The following is a 9,502-nucleotide window of genomic DNA, read 5'->3' on the forward strand; positions in this document are numbered from 1 at the left end:
TGTGTTTCATGGTTCAGTTGTGGCAAAGCCTACAGAATGCCTTGGCACTACATTGACATTTAGTATCGTTTATCATCATCAGATTGATAGGCAATCAATGCGTACCATTCAGATCCTAGAGGATATGTTTCGGGGTTGTGTTCTTGACTTTAAGGGGTTGTGGGAAAGGCACTCGCCTTTAGTGGAGCTTGCCTAGAACAATACCTTTCAGGCTAGTATTGGTATGGCACCATTTAAGGACTTGAATGGCCGACCGTGTAGATCTCCTGTGTGTTGGGCCGAGGAGGCTGACGCACCTATGTTAGGTCCCGAGTTAGTTTTTGAAACGATAGAGAAGGTTTCACTTATCCGTAAAAGGTTGGTTTCGGCTTAGAATCGTCAAAAGAGCTATGCCGAACGTAGAAAGAGACTGTTATCATTTGAGGTAGGATATCACGTCTTCTTCAAAATATCACCTAGACAGGGCTTGATAAGGTTTGGGCAAAGCAGGAAGTTGTCTCCTAGATTTGTTGGGCCTTTTAAAATATTAGAGCGCATTAGAGAGGTAGCTTATTGTTTGGCCTTCCTGACACAAATTTCTTAGGTTCATGACGTGTTTCATATCCATATACTTTGGAAGTATGAGCTGAATCCGTCACATGTATTGAATTGGATCGAGTTAGAGGTAGATGAGGATGCCTCATATGAGGAGAGACCGGTTAGAGTCTTATACAAGCGAGACCAAGTTTTGCGTAGCAAGATAATCCCTTTCGTAAAGGTGTTGTAGCGACACCACAGGGTTGAGGAGGCGACTTGGGAGTGTGGGGCTGAAGTCTGTGAGAAATATCTAGACCTTTTTGTTGATGCTGTTGATACTTGAAGCTTGTAAGGAAGATCTTGTTGTGATAATCAAATGTAAACATTGTGTATGTTTTGATAATGTGAATTGTATATTCAGTATTAAGAACCTTGTTTATCATTGTTATGAGAATGAATGACCGGTGGATGGGTCTGGTTATGAGGATGGTTGGATCTTTGTTATGTTGATTTAAATACAGCGGTTATTGAGTTAATTTTAAAATTTCGGGGACAAAATTTTTTAAAGGGGTGGTTATAGTGATTCTGGTTTAAACTCAACCCGTTCATTGTTTTGGATCTAGGTTTTGTTCCTTTTAATGATTATTCATGTCTTCGTTTGTCCAATCCCTTGTTGAGTTTGGTTATTGGAATGTCTTGCTTGTGTTTAAAACAGGTTGAGAGTTAGTTTTTCAAAACTGTTGCTGCCCTATTTTTGGCTTGTTCGCTCGAGCAAACTTTGAGAACTTCCAGTACTTTTGTAGGTCTACAAAACTATTAGGATTATGGCATTCTTCACTCGAGCAGTGTTTCTTACGCTTAAGTAGTCTTGGCTCAAGCTATGCTTCTTGTGCTCAAGCGTTCTTTTGGAACTCTCAGTACTTTTGCAGGCCTGCAAAACTACTGGGAGGCTAGTGTTTTTAGCTCGAGTGACCCTTCTTGCGCTCGAGCAATGTTCGCTCGAGCGGCCCTTCTTGCACTTGGGTGGTAAGCCTTTGTCTGCAAAACTTCTGAGAGTATGTCATTGTGCGCTCAAGCGGTCTCACTTTTTGAGTCTAGTCGCTCAAGCGATGTTTTGGTTGCTCGAGCGGTCTGCGTGTATATTAGATTGTAAAAGTCACTTTTTGGATCACTTTTTCAATTCTCTTTCTCTCTCTCTCTCTCTCTCTGTCTCTCTCTCTCTCTAAGTCTCTGATCTACACTATCTCTCTTTAGAAACCATCTATAAACTTCGAATACACCTTGATACATCGATCTCTATAGCCTAGTCCCTTTGATAAAAAGAGAGAGCACGTTGAGGGCTTCATTCTAGTCGGAGAAGTTCATGTTTTCGGCTCCGTCGAGTTCTACCCATCTTTCCTTTAAGTCTTCTTCTTTGAGGTAGGGATTACTTTGACTCCTTTTATGATTTTTAACTTAGTTATTTGTTTTTTAAAAAGTATATTGTGATTTAGGGATTTTTATAAAAATCTAGGGTTTTCATTGGAAATCAAAAGAGGGATTTTCAAAATGGGTTCTTGAATATGTATATGGGTTTTTAATTGTGGTTGAATTTTGATGAGATAGTGGAGGTTTATCCTTGGAGTTAATTTTTTAAAACTGGGGATTTTGCCTTAAATTGTGAACATTTGATTTTGTAAAGAGAAAATGGAATTGATGTTGGTTTTATGAAATTGGAACGATGATGATGATGGTAGTGGAGTTGGATATGAACTAACACTCCTATTTGAAAATGTTGGAAAGTGTATCTGTATTGAAAATTATTTATCTATTTGGAGATATTTGTTTTGGGCTATCAGTGGAGGAAAGCTATGATTGTTGTAGAAATTGCATGAGAATTAGGTGAATTGAAACTAATTTCTCATCCATTTACATTGTGCATTATGACATATTTAACACATTGAAAATGTTTATTGTTTTGAGAAAAATGAGTGAATACCTTGGTCAATTTGGGTAGGGAGTGTAGTGATGGTATTAAGTTGTTTTGTGTGTCCTTGGTGAAAGTCTAGAAACCTGAGCGGATAGGTGCCAAGCCTTCCAGTTAGTACCGATAAAAATGACAATTGGTAGTACTTTTAGCCTATTTGCAGATACATCGTAGAGATTCCCAGTGTTCTATCGACTGCCATGTTTTCTATTGTAAATAAAGTGATTTCATGAATTGTGATGTAATCTGGCATTACATGGTTTTTGGAAAGAGATATAAAATGATTTTGGCATGAGCATTGCATATGCATTCACCTTATAACTTTGTTAAGATTCATACATTGTGTTAGAGTGTCTTTACTGGACTTTGGCTCACCCTATATGGAAAACCATTTTCAGGTGCTGATGATATGTCTCTGCCACGGTAGTAGCTTGGAAGGACTTGAAGCCAAGAGCTTCTCTTTTTTTGTTATTGTTGTATTTATTTTGTACAAGCCTAAGGCTTTATTTGTATTGAGTTTCAAACTTACTTTTGTTGTAACCAGGCACCGTCTTGGAAAGTTGTAGCCACTAGGGTAGTTATATATCTGTTTAATTTTAATTTCATATCTTTTGTTTATAACACATGCTATAGATTTAGTGTTAGGGCGTATGAATGTATAAATGCATATGTTACACTTTTGTATAGTTGAAGTATATGAACGAAAGGGCTTTATTCTCGGATCATGATGTTGTTTAATTAATCATTACTCTTGGTATATTGTAATTATTTTGTGGCGTTACAGTAAAATAGAGAAGTTTTGGGTTTTGTTTTGAAAATTTAAAGAGGTTTTGGGTCTATGGTTTGGAAATGATCAAGTATTCAAGTTTTGGAAAGTGTGTCTGAACCAGCAATGCTAGCTTTTGGACATAAAACTTATGTTTTGGAACTCAAAACTCTTTTATGGAAAACCCAGAATTCGACTTCGTCGCTCAAGCGCACTTTTTATACTCCCAATATTTTTACAGAACTTTGCATTTGGCTCAAGCGACCAAATGTGCGCTCAAGCGAACCCAGCTTTTCATTGCACTTGGCTAGAGCAACCAAGTGACGGCTTGAGCCTACTTTGACACCATCCAGTACTTTTGCAGACCATCTAGACTGCTCAAATGACCAAAGGTGAGCTCGAGCGGACACCCTGTTTTTATCCATTTTTGAAAAACACTCTCATGTGCATATTTTCATCCTTATGTTCTTTTAGGCAGTCTTAGGCATTGTTTAGGCATCATTGATGATGAGGTAAGCTAGAAAAACATTTAAGGAAATTGAATTAAGATATAATTTTTGTTTAGTAAATGTATTTCAATGTGTATCTTTGCTATGTGTTTTGTGTAGGTTGGTCATCCGAAGCATAACGTCAGTTCAAGCCCATTGTGAGTAGTATCTTTATAAAGATATGTTCAAATGTATTTTGTATTGTTTCAAGAATGATATTTGTGAAATGTTATTTTGAAGGAATAAATGAATGCCCTGTTTGAAAGGTATTTCAGGCATCCTTTAGTGAGGCCCTCGCTTGGGGGAAACAACACCATGACCTTTCATTTATTGGAATTACAGAAATTTCTGATGTTAGACTTGAGTGATCCCTTTTCTTGACCTATATGATCCCTTTGTTTAGACCTACATTGTCCCTTTGTTGACCTTAATGGTCCCTTCGATTTGGCCTTCGGGCCTCTTTGCTTTATGATGCATGATTAATGAATTTTTGATGTGACAAATGCTCAATCATGATTCGTTTTGAGATTAATAAGTTATGTTTTGTACTGTGCTGGACATCATTCATCAAACCTCTTTATTTTGATATTACTCACTATGCTCTAGCGCACCCCTTCTCTTGTATATATATAGGTGAGCATATGGACTGTCAAGTCTAGAGATGCTTTGGAAGTCCACCCTTTTGTGAAGCCATTTTTGGAGTACCTCTGTGATGGGGAGTACTTGGATTCAAATGGAGCCAAGCTTTGTCAACCTTTTGTTTTGTTATTCGTTGAATATGTGTTATGATGTATATGGAAGTTGAAGTTTAAGTTTGTGTCAAACATTATTATGATTGACGAATGGAGTTTATGTTATGTTTCAAATTTGCATGTTTGCACCGCTCAATTAACTATTTATATTTTGTTATTGCTTCTGCTAAGCCCTGTTTATTATACTAGGATTTGATTTTGTCTTTGAGGCTAAAGTTAATCTGGGATTACTAGCCCATCATGACCCAAACCTCTAGGGGCGGGTTCAGGTTGTGACAATTTCCTTTTCATTATAGTAGTAAAGAGTTGTCAATTTCCTTTTCCAAGCACCCCAAATGGATTCTTGGATGTCAGTTATCTCCCAATCCTCTAACTCCGGGTAGGCTGTAATTCCTTCCTCCTGTTGTTCACTTTTCTCCCTCTTCCTTATTGGCATCTTCCTCTTCATCAAACTTGTTTCTCTATCCTTGGTTCTCCATATGTTAGGACCCATCAAAGTCATTGAGGTAGCCCAGAAGATATTCTTTGATGGCATCTACCCCAAGAAATCAACATCCTTGGATTCAGGGAGTACCACTTCTGGTTTGGGCTCACTAGCAGGCACATTGTACTTGCTGGGATCATATGCTTCTGCGAGTTAGGGTTGTTGTTGCGCTACAGAAACTACAAGTACTTCTTCGCCCGGTTCTATTTTCTCAAATACAAGATCCTACCACTCATCTTCTGTACAGCCCTCTGGTTGCACCATTTGTTTAAAATATTTCACTTCAGTAATTAGCCCTTCTATTAGAGCAAGGTATATTGCTATGTGATCAAGGTCATCATCCTTTTGGATGATGTCCACTTCCACTTCTTTAGGCATAGGCACCAGTGGTTTGGGTAATTTAGCAGATATGATGTATTAGCTGGGGTTGTAGGTAAAGGTGGTCTGTATGGAGTTGATGTTTAGAGAAGGTGTGGCTTTGTCTTTTTCAGGCAAAGGATCTGTGGTGACACTTGGCTCCTGATTTGGTGATATGACTTTACTGTCAATAAGATCTTGTATTTTGTGGCAGACATGGGACCACTAATCGGTTTCATGACGGGGTTTGTTCGTGGAAGGCACAGTATAAGGTAGGGTCATGATCAACTGATAAATGATCTAGCACATATTCTAGATCAAGAGGTTTCAAATGCCCCTTGTCCTCGAGGATTTTCAAGGCTCTAGAAAGGGACATATAGAGTGGATGGAAGGTTCTTTGGGTGAAGTCATTGCATGACCCTTGACATAATTGCGCAGAGATCGCTTGCATAACCTCGGCTTTCCATCTTACGACATAATCACTGAAGTTTCTTTGTGATTCCAGTAATAGCGATGTCATTTGGGCTTGCAGCTCATTTTGAATTTGGATCAAGGTATCCACTATTACGGTCAAGGTGTCCACGAATCACTTCTGGGGCTTGTGCTATCTGGATTTTGGGCTTGAGAACCTGAGGTGTTCTAGGCTTAGACTTGCAAATATTCTTCTCTAGTGGGTTGAATGAAACTAACACGGGCTTTCCATAAACCATATTTGACTCACTTAGTTTAGGAAACTTTCATTCTTGGAACGATGGTTGCAACCAACCTGAGAATAAGTGAATGGACCCAATCAAATCCTATTCAAAATTCACCGTGGCTCCTCAAAAGCATTATCGCCATCAATTAGGCTCTAGTTTTCCGACCAAGGAATTTTGGTGAATTTTAAGAATTCTTACTAGAATGATCAATTAGACAATTATCTTTCCATTATTTATTGCTTAACCAAAGAAGAATTCTCCATTTTTATTTAAAAAGCATATGATCAAATTACAACTTCCATTTTTATTTTTCAAAATAGAGTTCTCTCTCTCTCTCTGTTTTTTTTTTTTTTTAAAAAAAATTGAGAAGTTCAGATTTTTTTTTTTTCCCAAGTACTCAATCAAACAATCATCTCTTAGGTAAACATCTCATAGAGGAGCCAGAATTTTATTCAAAATGGTAGACTTGGTCCCCACCTTCTTGCCCACTATGTTTCTAATAAAATCAAGATTTCTCCAAAGTTAGTAGCCAAGGATTTTTATTTAATTGAAAACACTCTCTATAATTTCCAAACTCTACTCAAATTTTTTTTTTCCCCAAAATTTTTCAAGGAATTTTAAATTTCATTCCAAGTGTTCAATCAAACAATTATCTTCCAACCAAATATCTTCTAAGGAAATTCAAAATTTTATTTAAAAATGAGAGACTTGGTCATCACCTCCTTATCTAATATTTTTTTCTAAAATCAAAATTCCCTCTGAAGTCAATGACTTAATGACTTTCATTCAATCAAAAACTTGCCATTCTACTAGGAATATATATATATATATTAAATTCTTTTCTCCCAAGGAGTTTTGGAATTTTTTTTTTCCCCCAAGTATCTAATCAAACAACTGTCTTCTAGTCAAATATCTTTAGAGGAATTGGAATTTCATTCAAAATGGAAGACTTCGTTCGCACTACTTTTACATAAAAGTTGAAATTCCCCCAAAGTCAACAACTTAAAGATCCTCATTCAATCAAAAACCTTCCACGAGCTCTAAGGCTCTACTTAAATTGGATAACTTTTGTTTTTTAAAAGTTATTCTTTGATCATATATTTTCTTGGGAATGTTAATTAAATTTTAGAAAAACAATCATTTTCAATTAATCACTAAGGTAGGAATTCAAATTCAAGACCCAAATCCTTTAAATTGGGAAACAATCCCCCAATTTACCATTGATTGCTCAAATCATAATCAAACTAAATCACTGCCTAAAATGAACTCTCAAATTTTGGAATTGGATCACTGCTCAAAATAAACTCAGATTGTCCCATAATCAAAATCACTTCTCAATCAAATCACCAGATTTTAAAACCAAATCACTGCCTTCTAACTGATCCCCGAAATTAAATCAAATCAAATCAAATCAAATCATTTCCATACAAAACAAAATACCACATAAGCACATAATTTGCATTCATGCCTATTTCAGAGTAGGTGCTCTTGCTTCAAAATATTTGTTCAACCTATATTTTTGTGCTTTAAAGATAGTACTAACTTGTGACAAAATGAAAACTCATATAAACCAGGTGAATGGTATGGTCAGTTACTATAGAAGATTGATGAGTTAAAAATTTGATGAATTAGGACCATTAGTTTTGATGAATCATTGCAATTTATTTATTTAATTAATTTATTTTATTTTATTTTGTTTAGCTTTTTTTTCTTTTTTTTTGTTATGGTGCTGATTTAGTGTAATTTTGTTGATGTTTGTTTGAAAATAAAAAAAACAAACAAACAAACAAACAAACTAGAGGAAGTAAAATGGAGGAAAATAAACCAGAGGGGTTAATTTGACAAGAGCTTTCAATTAGGATTTGTGTAGACACCCCATTTTTGACCGACCTTAAGACTTAGACATCACCAGTTGAGCGCTCGGTGATGCTGCATGTTGTGCTCGTTCTGAAGTTGCGGAGTCTCGGCTGCGAGCCTTGCCTCCGGACTTCGGAGCTCTTTTGTGTCTTGCCTCGGTTTGCGAATCAGGTCCTATTTTCTCTGTTTTCTCTTCCCGAAGGGAGGGAGAGGTCTTCTAGACCATCTCTCAGTGGCCGTTGGCTACGTTTCGTGGTCGTAGGCCATTTTTCCCGTTTGGAACCTGGTTTCGGTTTTCGGAGCCGTCGGCCGTGTGCCTCGGTTCGGGACGGCTTAACTACCTCCGTTTGCTCCAGTTTTTGGTACACATCTTATTTCCTCGCTTTAGAGGGACACTGTGGCCCAGGAGACCACTTTCGTGGTCATACGCCGCTTCCGGTGCCTAGCAGCCTGTTTTCGGGGCCCCGAACCGCGCATTTTGGCCCCCGAACCTTCGTTTTGTATCTGTTTTGGTCCATTTTTGGTAAGGACCCTATTTTCATTGCTAGGGAGGTGGTAGGATGGTGACCGGCCATCTCTTCCCCTGAAAAGCCAGTTTTCTCATTTTCTCTCTCCAAAAGTTGATTTTTCAGACAGAAAGCTAGTTTTTCTCACTTTTGAGCCACATTTTCTAGCTTTTCATACTACCATTGTGTTGTGCTCATCTGGGAGGCCACCAATATGGGTAGGCCGGCCAGAAATTCATCTTGACCCTTTTCAACCTTGCTTAAAAGCTAGGTTTTCTCTCTCTTGGGTCACTTTTTCTGATTTTTCTCCACACAACTGTATTCTACTCATCAGGGAGGCCACCTTTCTGGGTAGGCCGACCAGCAATTTTTGTTGACCCTTTTGACCCCTGGTCGGCCGACCAGGGGGGGTGGCCGGCCGGCCACTTGAACTGGCCGGCCTGCTTCTTGCTTTTTGCTTTTTCTGAGTGTAATCCAGCTGTGCCAGCTGGAGACCATTTGGTGCATCCTCCATACACATGTATGGAGGATCTTTGAAGCTTCCAAGAGAAGCTTTGGCCTCTCTTCTCTATAAGAGATGCCCTCCTCTTCATATCTAAGGATTAGACATTTTTGGCCAAGGCACATAACCTCCCTCCTCCATTGCCACTATTCCAAGCTCCAAAACCCTAACTTTCTTGGTCCATTTACACTACAACCCTTAGCACCACACCTCCATCATCCATTCCAGCACCTTGGAAGCCATTTGAAGAGGTTGAAATCTCACCAACTTAGTCTAAAAGCTACTGGAGGTCGGCTCTTCAAGGGCAAGTCCTCATTTCCCCTATTTTTGCATTATTTTGCCCTATACCTTAGCTCCATTTGCAAGCATTTTCGAGCCTTGGCGTAAACTGAAAATAGTCTTATTTTGAGCTCTTCTTCATGTTTGTTTCAGAACACTTTTCTGTTTGAGGCCTCCTACACCCTTGCATGCTTTACCCCTCTTTGTAGGCCTATTTTGCATCATATTTTGGTCCTACTTGTGAGCACTTTTGAGATTTGCTATAAACTGTAAAGTGACTTATTTTGAGCCCTTCTTAAACTTTGTGTAAGGGAACTTTACTGTTTGAGGT

This window comes from Camellia sinensis, chromosome 1, assembly GCF_055761805.1.
Source record: "Camellia sinensis isolate YWXY chromosome 1, ASM5576180v1, whole genome shotgun sequence".
NCBI classification, from domain to species: domain Eukaryota; kingdom Viridiplantae; phylum Streptophyta; class Magnoliopsida; order Ericales; family Theaceae; genus Camellia; species Camellia sinensis.